General features: G+C 42.1%; 5 non-coding genes across 5 annotated transcripts; all 5 read left to right on the forward strand.

Annotated features, from left to right (window-relative positions):
- The first annotated feature begins 533 nt into the window (after window positions 1–533).
- trnag-gcc lies at window positions 534–608 on the forward strand. The gene has a single exon. It is a non-coding gene; the product is annotated as a tRNA-Gly (tRNA).
- Window positions 609–3366: 2758 nt separating this feature from the next.
- Window positions 3367–3441, forward strand: trnag-gcc. Its single transcript has one exon. It is a non-coding gene; the product is annotated as a tRNA-Gly (tRNA).
- Window positions 3442–4992: 1551 nt separating this feature from the next.
- Window positions 4993–5067, forward strand: trnag-gcc. Its single transcript has one exon. It is a non-coding gene; the product is annotated as a tRNA-Gly (tRNA).
- Window positions 5068–7836: 2769 nt separating this feature from the next.
- trnag-gcc lies at window positions 7837–7911 on the forward strand. The gene has a single exon. It is a non-coding gene; the product is annotated as a tRNA-Gly (tRNA).
- Window positions 7912–9051: 1140 nt separating this feature from the next.
- Window positions 9052–9126, forward strand: trnag-gcc. Its single transcript has one exon. It is a non-coding gene; the product is annotated as a tRNA-Gly (tRNA).
- Window positions 9127–13833: the final 4707 nt, after the last annotated feature.

Below are 13833 nucleotides of genomic sequence, written 5' to 3' on the forward strand. Positions count from 1 at the left end.
ACTGGTAAATAGCGTGCTGTTCTCTGAAATGAGGTTTCCTTTTTCAGAATTATTAGTCTTTAAAACTCTTCTTAGCAGCTAAAGCATGTTTTGCTAAAGGGACTTCTCTCTTCCTTTTCGGTCCACGTGACTCATCAGTCTGTCCAATTAGCTGCTTTGGGAGCTCCTGTTTACTGCTTTGGTTCCTCTCATAACGACCTACAGATAAGAGCTGAAAACAGCTATACCTGTGCTTAGGATTGTAAAACAATGGTCTAATGAAACAGAGACAAACTTACACAAACCTGTTTCTCTCTCACCTTTGGGACTGTCTTTGAAGCTGCTGCCACAGAAGCGGTAACATCATATATCAGTTTCTGTGAGGACATATGCATTCCTACCAGGACTTATTTAACTTATAACAACGACAAACCATGGTTCACTGGTAAATGAGCGTGCTGTTCTCCAACGGGGTTCGCTTCCCAAAATACACAGACTGAACGGGTGTCTTTCAGGGGTTTGACTCTAGCACAATGGCACACCCCGCCCACGTGGCATTCCTTGGTGGTTCAGTGGTAGAATTCTCGCCTGCCACGCGGGAGACCCGGGTTCGATTCCCGGCCAATGCTGGCAGAACCATTGCCTATGCAGTGGCGGACGAGAACACAACCTGGTTTAGCTGTCCTTAAAATTGAACCTGAAATTAAGTTCTACTCATAAAATACCTGCGAATGTCATTGTTTTTTTACTTTAACATTGGTCAATAATACCTTCCTGATAGAGACTGGAAGAATTCTCGCCTGCCACTGCAGGAAACCCGTTACCGATTCGGCCAATTAAAAAAAAAAAGGTTACCATTATTTCAGAATTGTGAGTCTTTAAAACTCTTCTTAACACTAAAGCATGTTTTGCTTAAGGAACTTTCGTCTTCCTTTTCAGTCACGTGATTCATCAGTCTGTCCAACGAGCTGCTTTGGGAGCTCCTGTTTACTGCTTGGTTCCTCTCATAACGACCTACAGATAAGAGCTGAAAACAGCTATACCTGTGCTTAGGATTGTAAAACAATGGACTAACGAAACAGAGACAACCTTACAAACCTGTTTCTCTCTCACCTTTGGGACTGTCTTTGAAGCTGCTGCCACAGAAGCAGTAACATCATATATCAGTTTCTGTGAGGACATATGCATTCCTACCAGGACTTATTTAACTTATAACAACGACAAACCATGGTTCACTGGTAAATGAGCGTGCTGTTCTCTGAAATGAGGTTTCCTTTTTTCAGAATTATTAGTCTTTAAAACTCTTCTTAGCAGCTAAAGCATGTTTTGCTAAAGGGACTTCTCTCTTCCTTTTCGGTCACGTGACTCATCAGTCTGTCAATTAGCTGCTTTGGGAGCTCCTGTTTACTGCTTGGTTCCTCTCATAACGACCTACAGATAAGAGCTGAAAACAGCTATACCTGTGCTTAGGATTGTAAAACAATGGTCTAACAGAAACAGAGACAAACTTACAAACCTGTTTCTCTCTCACCTTTGGGACTGTCTTTGAAGCTGCTGCCACAGAAGCGGTAACATCATATATCAGTTTCTGTGAGGACATATGCATTCCTACCAGGACTTATTTAACTTATAACAACGACAAACCATGGTTCACTGGTAAATGAGCGTGCTGTTCTCTGAAATGAGGGTTTCTTTTTCCAGAATTATTAGTCTTTAAAACTCTTCTTAAAGCTAAAGCATGTTTTGCTAAAGGGACTTCTCTCTTCCTTTTCGGTCACGTGACTCATCAGTCTGTCAATTAGCTGCTTTGGGAGCTCCTGTTTACTGCTTGGTTCCTCTCATAACGACCTACAGATAAGAGCTGAAAACAGCTATACCTGTACTTAGGATTGTAAAACAATGGTCTAATGAAACAGAGACAAACTTACAAACCTGTTTCTCTCTCACCTTTGGGACTGTCTTTGAAGCTGCTGCCACAGAAGCGGTAACATCATATATCAGTTTCTGTGAGGAAATATACATTCTACCAGGACTTATTTAACTTATAACAACGACAAACCATGGTTCACTGGTAAATGGCGTGCTGTTCTCAACAGGAGGTTCAGCTTCTCAAAATACACAGACAGACTAAAGCAGTGTCTTTCAGGGTTTGACTCTAGCACAATGGCACACCCAGTCCCACGTGGCTGTCCTTGGTGGTTCAGTGGTAGAATTCTCGCCTGCCACGCGGGAGACCGGGTTCGATTCCGGCCAATGCTGGCAGAACCATTGCCTATGCAGTGGCGGACGAGAACACAACCTGGTTTAGCTGTCCTTAAAATTGGGACTGAAATTAAGTTCTACTCATAAAATAGCTGCGAATGTCATTGTTTTTTTAATTTAACATTGGTCAATAATACCTTCCTGATAGAGACTGGAAGAATTCTCGCCTGCCAACACGGAAACCCGTTACGATTCCGGGCCAAAAAAAAAAAGGTTACCATTATTTCAGAATTGTGAGTCTTTAAAACTCTTCTTAACACTAAAGCATGTTTTGCTTAAGGGAACTTTCGTCTTCCTTTTCAGTCACGTGATTCATCAGTCTGTCCAACGAGCTGCTTTGGGAGCTCCTGTTTACTGCTTGGTCCCTCTCATAACGACCTACAGATAAGAGCTGAAAACAGCTATACCTGTGCTTAGGATTGTAAAACAATGGTCTAACGAAACAGAGACAACCTTACAAACCTGTTTCTCTCTCACCTTTGGGACTGTCTTTGAAGCTGCTGCCACAGAAGCGGTAACATCATATATCAGTTTCTGTGAGGACATATGCATTCCTACCAGGACTTATTTAACTTATAACAACGACAAACCATGGTTCACTGGTAAATGGCGTGCTGTTCTCTGAAATGAGGTTTCCTTTTTCAGAATTATTAGTCTTTAAAACTCTTCTTAAAGCTAAAGCATGTTTTGCTAAAGGGACTTCTCTCTTCCTTTTTGGTCACGTGACTCATCAGTCTGTCAATTAGCTGCTTTGGGAGCTCCTGTTTACTGCTTGGTTCCTCTCATAACGACCTACAGATAAGAGCTGAAAACAGCTATACCTGTGCTTAGGATTGTAAAACAATGGTCTAACAGAAACAGAGACAAACTTACAAACCTGTTTCTCTCTCACCTTTGGGACTGTCTTTGAAGCTGCTGCCACAGAAAGCGGTAACATCATATATCAGTTTCTGTGAGGAAATATACATTCCTACCAGGACTTATTTAACTTATAACAACGACAAACCATGGTTTACTGGTAAATGAGCGTGCTGTTCTCCAACGGGTTCGCTTCCCAAAATACACAGACTGAGCGGAGTGTCTTTCAGAGTTTGACTCTAGCACAATGGCACACCCGCCCACGTGGCGGTCCTTGGTGGTTCAGTGGTAGAATTCTCGCCTGCCACGCGGGAGACCCGGGTTCGATTCCCGGCCAATGCTGGCAGAACCATTGCCTATGCAGTGGCGGACGAGAACACAACCTGGTTTAGCTGTCCTTAAAATTGAACCTGAAATTAAGTTCTACTCATAAAATAGCTGCGAATGTCATTGTTTTTTTAATTTAACATTGGTCAATAATACCTTCCTGATAGAGACTGGAAGAATTCTCGCCTGCCACACGGGAAACCCGTTACCGATTCCCGGCCAATTAAAAAAAAAAGGTTACCATTATTTCAGAATTGTGAGTCTTTAAAACTCTTCTTAACACTAAAGCATGTTTTGTAAGGAACTTTCGTCTTCCTTTTCAGTCACGTGATTCATCAGTCTGTCCAACAGAGCTGCTTTGGGAGCTCCTGTTTACTGCTTGGTCCATCTCATAACGACCTACAGATAAGAGCTGAAAACAGCTATACCTGTGCTTAGGATTGTAAAACAATGGACTAACGAAACAGAGACAACCTTACAAACCTGTTTCTCTCTCACCTTTGGGACTGTCTTTGAAGCTGCTGCCACAGAAACGGTAACATCATATATCAGTTTCTGTGAGGACATATGCATTCCTACCAGGACTTATTTAACTTATAACAACGACAAACCATGGTTCACTGGTAAATGAGCGTGCTGTTCTCTGAAATGAGGTTTCCTTTTTTCAGAATTATTAGTCTTTAAAACTCTTCTTAACGCTAAAGCATGTTTTGCTAAAGGGACTTCTCTCTTCCTTTTCAGTCACGTGACTCATCAGTCTGTCCAATTAGCTGCTTTGGGAGCTCCTGTTTACTGCTTGGTTCCTCTCATAACGACCTACAGATAAGAGCTGAAAACAGCTATACCTGTGCTTAGGATTGTAAAACAATGGTCTAACAGAAACAGAGACAAACTTACAAACCTGTTTCTCTCTCACCTTTGGGACTGTCTTTGAAGCTGCTGCCACAGAAACGGTAACATCATATATCAGTTTCTGTGAGGACATATGCATTCCTACCAGGACTTATTTAACTTATAACAACGACAAACCATGGTTCACTGGTAAATGGCGTGCTGTTCTCTGAAATGAGGTTTCCTTTTTCAGAATTATTAGTCTTTAAAACTCTTCTTAACGCTAAAGCATGTTTTGCTAAAGGGACTTCTCTCTTCCTTTTCGGTCACGTGACTCATCAGTCTGTCCAATTAGCTGCTTTGGGAGCTCCTGTTTACTGCTTGGTTCCTCTCATAACGACCTACAGATAAGAGCTGAAAACAGCTATACCTGTGCTTAGGATTGTAAAACAATGGTCTAACAGAAACAGAGACAAACTTACAAACCTGTTTCTCTCTCACCTTTGGGACTGTCTTTGAAGCTGCTGCCACAGAAACGGTAACATCATATATCAGTTTCTGTGAGGAAATATACATTCCTACCAGGACTTATTTAACTTATAACAACGACAAACCATGGTTCACTGGTAAATGAGCATGCTGTTCTCCAATGAGGGTTCGCTTCCCAAAATACACAGACTGAGCGGAGTGTCTTTCAGAGTTTGACTCTAGCACAATGGCACACCCGCCCACGTGGCGGTCCTTGGTGGTTCAGTGGTAGAATTCTCGCCTGCCACGCGGGAGACCCGGGTTCGATTCCCGGCCAATGCTGGCAAAACCATTGCCTATGCAGTGGCGGACGAGAACACAACCTGGTTTAGCTCTCCTTAAAATTGAACCTGAAATTAAGTTCTACTCATAAAATACCTGCGAATGTCATTTGTTTTTTTAATTTAACATTGGTCAATAATACCTTCCTGATAGAGACTGGAAGAATTCTCGCCTGCCACACGGAAACCCGTTACCGATTCGGCCAATAAAAAAAAAAAGGTTACCATTATTTCAGAATTGTGAGTCTTTAAAACTCTTCTTAACACTAAAGCATGTTTTGTAAGGGACTTTCGTCTTCCTTTTCAGTCACGTGATTCATCAGTCTGTCCAACGAGCTGCTTTGGGAGCTCCTGTTTACTGCTTGGTTCATCTCATAACGACCTACAGATAAGAGCTGAAAACAGCTATACCTGTGCTTAGGATTGTAAAACAATGGACTAACAGAAACAGAGACAACCTTACAAACCTGTTTCTCTCTCACCTTTGGGACTGTCTTTGAAGCTGCTGCCACAGAAAGCGGTAACATCATATATCAGTTTCTGTGAGGACATATGCATTCCTACCAGGACTTATTTAACTTATAACAACGACAAACCATGGTTCACTGGTAAATGAGCGTGCTGTTCTCTGAAATGAGGTTTCCTTTTTTTCAGAATTATTAGTCTTTAAAACTCTTCTAGCAGCTAAAGCATGTTTTGCTAAAGGGACTTCTCTCTTCCTTTTCAGTCACGTGACTCATCAGTCTGTCCAATTAGCTGCTTTGGGAGCTCCTGTTTACTGCTTGGTTCCTCTCATAACGACCTACAGATAAGAGCTGAAAACAGCTATACCTGTGCTTAGGATTGTAAAACAATGGTCTAACAGAAACAGAGACAAACTTACAAACCTGTTTCTCTCTCACCTTTGGGACTGTCTTTGAAGCTGCTGCCACAGAAAGCGGTAACATCATATATCAGTTTCTGTGAGGAAATATGCATTCCTACCAGGACTTATTTAACTTATAACAACGACAAACCATGGTTCACTGGTAAAATGGCGTGCTGTTCTCTGAAATGAGGTTTCCTTTTTCAGAATTATTAGTCTTTAAAACTCTTCTTAACGCTAAAGCATGTTTTGCTAAAGGGACTTCTCTCTTCCTTTTCGGTCACGTGACTCATCAGTCTGTCAATTAGCTGCTTTGGGAGCTCCTGTTTACTGCTTGGTTCCTCTCATAACGACCTACAGATAAGAGCTGAAAACAGCTATACCTGTGCTTAGGATTGTAAAACAATGGTCTAACAGAAACAGAGACAAACTTACAAACCTGTTTCTCTCTCACCTTTGGGACTGTCTTTGAAGCTGCTGCCACAGAAGCGGTAACATCATATATCAGTTTCTGTGAGGAAATATGCATTCCTACCAGGACTTATTTAACTTATAACAACGACAAACCATGGTTCACTGGTAAATGAGCGTGCTGTTCTCCAGCGGGGTTAAAGCTTCCCAAAATACACAGACTGAGCGGAGTGTCTTTCAGGGTTTGACTCACGTGCACAATGGCACACCCGCCCGTGGGAGTCCTTGGTGGTTCAGTGGTAGAATTCTCGCCTGCCACGCGGGGGAGACCGGGTTCGATTCCGGCCAATGCTAACAGAAGAACCATTGCCTATGCAGTGGCGGACGAGAACACAACCTGGTTTAGCTCTCCTTAAAATTGAACCTGAAATTAAGTTCTACTCATAAAATTCTGCGAATGTCATTGTTTTTTTAATTTAACATTGGTCAATAATACCTTCCTGATAGAGACTGGAAGAATTCTGCGCCTGCCACTGGGGAAAACCGTTACGATTCGGCCAATTAAAAAAAAAAGGTTACCATTATTTCAGAATTGTGAGTCTTTAAAACTCTTCTTAACACTAAAGCATGTTTTGCTAAGGACGTTCGTCTTCCTTTTCAGTCACGTGATTCATCAGTCTGTCCAACGAGCTGCTTTGGGAGCTCCTGTTTACTGCTTGGTCCATCTCATAACGACCTACAGATAAGAGCTGAAAACAGCTATACCTGTGCTTAGGATTGTAAAACAATGGACTAACAGAAACAGAGACAACCTTACAAACCTGTTTCTCTCTCACCTTTGGGACTGTCTTTGAAGCTGCTGCCACAGAAAGCGGTAACATCATATAATCAGTTTCTGTGAGGACATATGCATTCCTACCAGGACTTATTTAACTTATAACAACGACAAACCATGGTTCACTGGTAAATGGCGTGCTGTTCTCTGAAATGAGGTTTCCTTTTTTTCAGAATTATTAGTCTTTAAAACTCTTCTTAACGCTAAAGCATGTTTTGCTAAAGGGACTTCTCTCTTCCTTTTTCGGTCACGTGACTCATCAGTCTGTCAATTAGCTGCTTTGGGAGCTCCTGTTTACTACTTTGGTTCCTCTCATAACGACCTACAGATAAGAGCTGAAAACAGCTATACCTGTGCTTAGGATTGTAAAACAATGGTCTAACAGAAACAGAGACAAACTTACAAACCTGTTTTTCTCTCTCACCTTTGGGACTGTCTTTGAAGCTGCTGCCACAGAAGCGGTAACATCATATATCAGTTTCTGTGAGGAAATATACATTCCTACCAGGACTTATTTAACTTATAACAACGACAAACCATGGTTCACTGGTAAATGAGCATGCTGTTCTCCAACGGGGTTCGCTTCCCAAAATACACAGACTGAACGGAGTGTCTTTCAGGGGTTTGACTCTAGCACAATGGCACACCCCGCCCACGTGGCGGTCCTTGGTGGTTCAGTGGTAGAATTCTCGCCTGCCACGCGGGAGACCCGGGTTCGATTCCCGGCCAATGCTGGCAGAACCATTGCCTATGCAGTGGCGGACGAGAACACAACCTGGTTTAGCTGTCCTTAAAATTGAACCTGAAATTAAGTTCTACTCATAAAATACCTGCGAATGTCATTTTTTTTTTTAATTTAACATTGGTCAATAATACCTTCCTGATAGAGACTGGAAGAATTCTCGCCTGCCACACGGGAACCCGTTACCGATTCCCGGCCAATTAAAAAAAAAAAGGTTACCATTATTTCAGAATTGTGAGTCTTTAAAACTCTTCTTAACACTAAAGCATGTTTTGCTTAAGGAACTTTCGTCTTCCTTTTCAGTCACGTGATTCATCAGTCTGTCCAACGAGCTGCTTTGGGAGCTCCTGTTTACTGCTTGGTCCATCTCATAACGACCTACAGATAAGAGCTGAAAACAGCTATACCTGTGCTTAGGATTGTAAAACAATGGACTAACAGAAACAGAGACAACCTTACAAACCTGTTTCTCTCTCACCTTTGGGACTGTCTTTGAAGCTGCTGCCACAGAAACGGTAACATCATATAATCAGTTTCTGTGAGGACATATGCATTCCTACCAGGACTTATTTAACTTATAACAACGACAAACCATGGTTCACTGGTAAATGAGCGTGCTGTTCTCTGAAATGAGGTTTCCTTTTTCAGAATTATTAGTCTTTAAAACTCTTCTTAGCAGCTAAAGCATGTTTTGCTAAAGGGACTTCTCTCTTCCTTTTCGGTCACGTGACTCATCAGTCTGTCCAATTAGCTGCTTTGGGAGCTCCTGTTTACTGCTTGGTTCCTCTCATAACGACCTACAGATAAGAGCTGAAAACAGCTATACCTGTGCTTAGGATTGTAAAACAATGGTCTAACGAAACAGAGACAAACTTACAAACCTGTTTCTCTCTCACCTTTGGGACTGTCTTTGAAGCTGCTGCCACAGAAAGCGGTAACATCATATATCAGTTTCTGTGAGGAAATATACATTCCTACCAGGACTTATTTAACTTATAACAACGACAAACCATGGTTCACTGGTAAATGAGCATGCTGTTCTCCAACGGGGTTCGCTTCCCAAAATACACAGACTGAACGGAGTGTCTTTCAGGGGTTTGACTCTAGCACAATGGCACACCCCGCCCACGTGGCGGTCCTTGGTGGTTCAGTGGTAGAATTCTCGCCTGCCACGCGGGAGACCCGGGTTCGATTCCCGGCCAATGCTGGCAGAACCATTGCCTATGCAGTGGCGGACGAGAACACAACCTGGTTTAGCTCTCCTTAAAATTGAACCTGAAATTAAGTTCTACTCATAAAATACCTGCGAATCATCATTTTTTTTTAATTTAACATTGGTCAATAATACCTTCCTGATAGAGACTGGAAGAATTCTCGCCTGCCACACGGGAAACCCGTTACCGATTCCCGGCCAATTAAAAAAAAGGTTACCATTATTTCAGAATTGTGAGTCTTTAAAACTCTTCTTAACACTAAAGCATGTTTTGCTTAAGGGACGTTCGTCTTCCTTTTCAGTCACGTGATTCATCAGTCTGTCCAACGAGCTGCTTTGGGAGCTCCTGTTTACTGCTTGGTCCATCTCATAACGACCTACAGATAAGAGCTGAAAACAGCTATACCTGTGCTTAGGATTGTAAAACAATGGACTAACGAAACAGAGACAACCTTACAAACCTGTTTCTCTCTCACCTTTGGGACTGTCTTTGAAGCTGCTGCCACAGAAACGGTAACATCATATAATCAGTTTCTGTGAGGACATATGCATTCCTACCAGGACTTATTTAACTTATAACAACGACAAACCATGGTTCACTGGTAAATGGCGTGCTGTTCTCTGAAATGAGGTTTCCTTTTTCAGAATTATTAGTCTTTAAAACTCTTCTTAACAGCTAAAGCATGTTTTGCTAAAGGGACTTCTCTTCCTTTTAGGTCACGTGACTCATCAGTCTGTCAATTAGCTGCTTTGGGAGCTCCTGTTTACTGCTTGGTTCCTCTCATAACGACCTACAGATAAGAGCTGAAAACAGCTATACCTGTGCTTAGGATTGTAAAACAATGGTCTAACAGAAACAGAGACAAACTTACAAACCTGTTTCTCTCTCACCTTTGGGACTGTCTTTGAAGCTGCTGCCACAGAAGCGGTAACATCATATATCAGTTTCTGTGAGAAATATGCATTCCTACCAGGACTTATTTAACTTATAACAACGACAAACCATGGTTCACTGGTAAATGAGCATGCTGTTCTCCAGCGGGGTTCGCTTCCCAAAATACACAGACTGAGCGGAGTGTCTTTCAGGGTTTGACTCTAGCACAATGGCACACCCGCCCACGTGGCAGTCCTTGGTGGTTCAGTGGTAGAATTCTCGCCTGCCACTTTGAGAGACCGGGTTCGATTCCCGGCCAATGCTGGCAAAACCATTGCCTATGCAGTGGCGGACGAGAACACAACCTGGTTTAGCTCTCCTTAAAATTGAACCTGAAATTAAGTTCTACTCATAAAATACCTGCGAATGTCATTTTTTTTTTTAATTTAACATTGGTCAATAATACCTTCCTGATAGAGACTGGAAGAATTCTCGCCTGCCACACGGGAAACCCGTTACGATTCCCGGCCAATTAAAAAAAAGGTTACCATTATTTCAGAATTGTGAGTCTTTAAAACTCTTCTTAACACTAAAGCATGTTTTGCTTAAGGGACTTTCGTCTTCCTTTTCAGTCACGTGATTCATCAGTCTGTCCAACGAGCTGCTTTGGGAGCTCCTGTTTACTCTTGGTCCATCTCATAACGACCTACAGATAAGAGCTGAAAACAGCTATACCTGTGCTTAGGATTGTAAAACAATGGACTAACAGAAACAGAGACAACCTTACAAACCTGTTTCTCTCTCACCTTTGGGACTGTCTTTGAAGCTGCTGCCACAGAAAGCGGTAACATCATATAATCAGTTTCTGTGAGGACATATGCATTCCTACCAGGACTTATTTAACTTATAACAACGACAAACCATGGTTCACTGGTAAATGAGCGTGCTGTTCTCTGAAATGAGGTTTCCTTTTTCAGAATTATTAGTCTTTAAAACTCTTCTTAACGCTAAAGCATGTTTTGCTAAAGGGACTTCTCTCTTCCTTTTCGGTCACGTGACTCATCAGTCTGTCAATTAGCTGCTTTGGGAGCTCCTGTTTACTGCTTGGTTCCTCTCATAACGACCTACAGATAAGAGCTGAAAACAGCTATACCTGTGCTTAGGATTGTAAAACAATGGTCTAACAGAAACAGAGACAAACTTACAAACCTGTTTCTCTCTCACCTTTGGGACTGTCTTTGAAGCTGCTGCCACAGAAGCGGTAACATCATATATCAGTTTCTGTGAGGAAATATACATTCCTACCAGGACTTATTTAACTTATAACAACGACAAACCATGGTTCACTGGTAAATGAGCGTGCTGTTCTCCAGCGGGGTTCGCTTCCCAAAATACACAGACTGAGCGGAGTGTCTTTCAGGAGTTTGACTCTAGCACAATGGCACACCCATCCACGTGGTGGTCCTTGGTGGTTCAGTGGTAGAATTCTCGCCTGCCACGCGGGAGACCGGGTTCGATTCGGCCAATGCTGGCAGAACCATTGCCTATGCAGTGGCGGACGAGAACACAACCTGGTTTAGCTGTCCTTAAAATTGAACCTGAAATTAAGTTCTACTCATAAAATACCTGCGAATGTCATTGTTTTTTTAATTTAACATTGGTCAATAATACCTTCCTGATAGAGACTGGAAGAATTCTCGCCTGCCACCACGGGAAACCCGTTACCGATTCCCGGCCAATTAAAAAAAAAAGGTTACCATTATTTCAGAATTGTGAGTCTTTAAAACTCTTCTTAACACTAAAGCATGTTTTGCTTAAGGGACGTTCGTCTTCCTTTTCAGTCACGTGATTCATCAGTCTGTCCAACGAGCTGCTTTGGGAGCTCCTGTTTACTGCTTGGTCCATCTCATAACGACCTACAGATAAGAGCTGAAAACAGCTATACCTGTGCTTAGGATTGTAAAACAATGGACTAACAGAAACAGAGACAACCTTACAAACCTGTTTCTCTCTCACCTTTGGGACTGTCTTTGAAGCTGCTGCCACAGAAACGGTAACATCATATATCAGTTTCTGTGAGGACATATGCATTCCTACCAGGACTTATTTAACTTATAACAACGACAAACCATGGTTCACTGGTAAATGAGCGTGCTGTTCTCTGAAATGAGGTTTCCTTTTTCAGAATTATTAGTCTTTAAAACTCTTCTTAAAGCTAAAGCATGTTTTGCTAAAGGGACTTCTCTCTTCCTTTTCCGGTCACGTGACTCATCAGTCTGTCAATTAGCTGCTTTGGGAGCTCCTGTTTACTGCTTGGTTCCTCTCATAACGACCTACAGATAAGAGCTGAAAACAGCTATACCTGTGCTTAGGATTGTAAAACAATGGTCTAACAGAAACAGAGACAAACTTACAAACCTGTTTCTCTCTCACCTTTGGGACTGTCTTTGAAGCTGCTGCCACAGAAACAGTAACATCATATATCAGTTTCTGTGAGGAAATATGCATTCCTACCAGGACTTATTTAACTTATAACAACGACAAACCATGGTTCACTGGTAAATGAGCGTGCTGTTCTCTGAAATGAGGTTTCCTTTTTTCAGAATTAGTCTTTAAAACTCTTCTTAACGCTAAAGCATGTTTTGCTAAAGGGACTTCTCTCTTCCTTTTCAGTCACGTGACTCATCAGTCTGTCCAATTAGCTGCTTTGGGAGCTCCTGTTTACTGCTTGGTTCCTCTCATAACGACCTACAGATAAGAGCTGAAAACAGCTATACCTGTGCTTAGGATTGTAAAACAATGGTCTAACGAAACAGAGACAAACTTACAAACCTGTTTCTCTCTCACCTTTGGGACTGTCTTTGAAGCTGCTGCCACAGAAACGGTAACATCATATAATCAGTTTCTGTGAGGACATATGCATTCCTACCAGGACTTATTTAACTTATAACAACGACAAACCATGGTTCACTGGTAAATGAGCGTGCTGTTCTCTGAAATGAGGTTTCCTTTTTTCAGAATTATTAGTCTTTAAAACTCTTCTTAACGCTAAAGCATGTTTTGCTAAAGGGACTTCTCTCTTCCTTTTCAGTCACGTGACTCATCAGTCTGTCAATTAGCTGCTTTGGGAGCTCCTGTTTACTGCTTGGTTCCTCTCATAACGACCTACAGATAAGAGCTGAAAACAGCTATACCTGTGCTTAGGATTGTAAAACAATGGTCTAACGAAACAGAGACAAACTTACAAACCTGTTTCTCTCTCACCTTTGGGACTGTCTTTGAAGCTGCTGCCACAGAAAGCGGTAACATCATATATCAGTTTCTGTGAGGAATATACATTCCTACCAGGACTTATTTAACTTATAACAACGACAAACCATGGTTCACTGGTAAATGAGCGTGCTGTTCTCCAACGGGGTTCGCTTCCCAAAATACACAGACTGAACGGAGTGTCTTTCAGGGGTTTGACTCTAGCACAATGGCACACCCCGCCCACGTGGCGGTCCTTGGTGGTTCAGTGGTAGAATTCTCGCCTGCCACGCGGGAGACCCGGGTTCGATTCGGCCAATGCTGGCAGAACCATTGCCTATGCAGTGGCGGACGAGAACACAACCTGGTTTAGCTCTCCTTAAAATTGAACCTGAAATTAAGTTCTACTCATAAAATACCTGCGAATGTCATTTTTTTTTTTAATTTAACATTGGTCAATAATACCTTCCTGATAGAGACTGGAAGAATTCTCGCCTGCCACACGGGAAACCCGTGACCGATTCCCGGCCAATTAAAAAAAAAGGTTACCATTATTTCAGAATTGTGAGTCTTTAAAA

This window comes from Puntigrus tetrazona, chromosome 20 (genome assembly GCF_018831695.1).
Source record: "Puntigrus tetrazona isolate hp1 chromosome 20, ASM1883169v1, whole genome shotgun sequence".
NCBI classification, from domain to species: domain Eukaryota; kingdom Metazoa; phylum Chordata; class Actinopteri; order Cypriniformes; family Cyprinidae; genus Puntigrus; species Puntigrus tetrazona.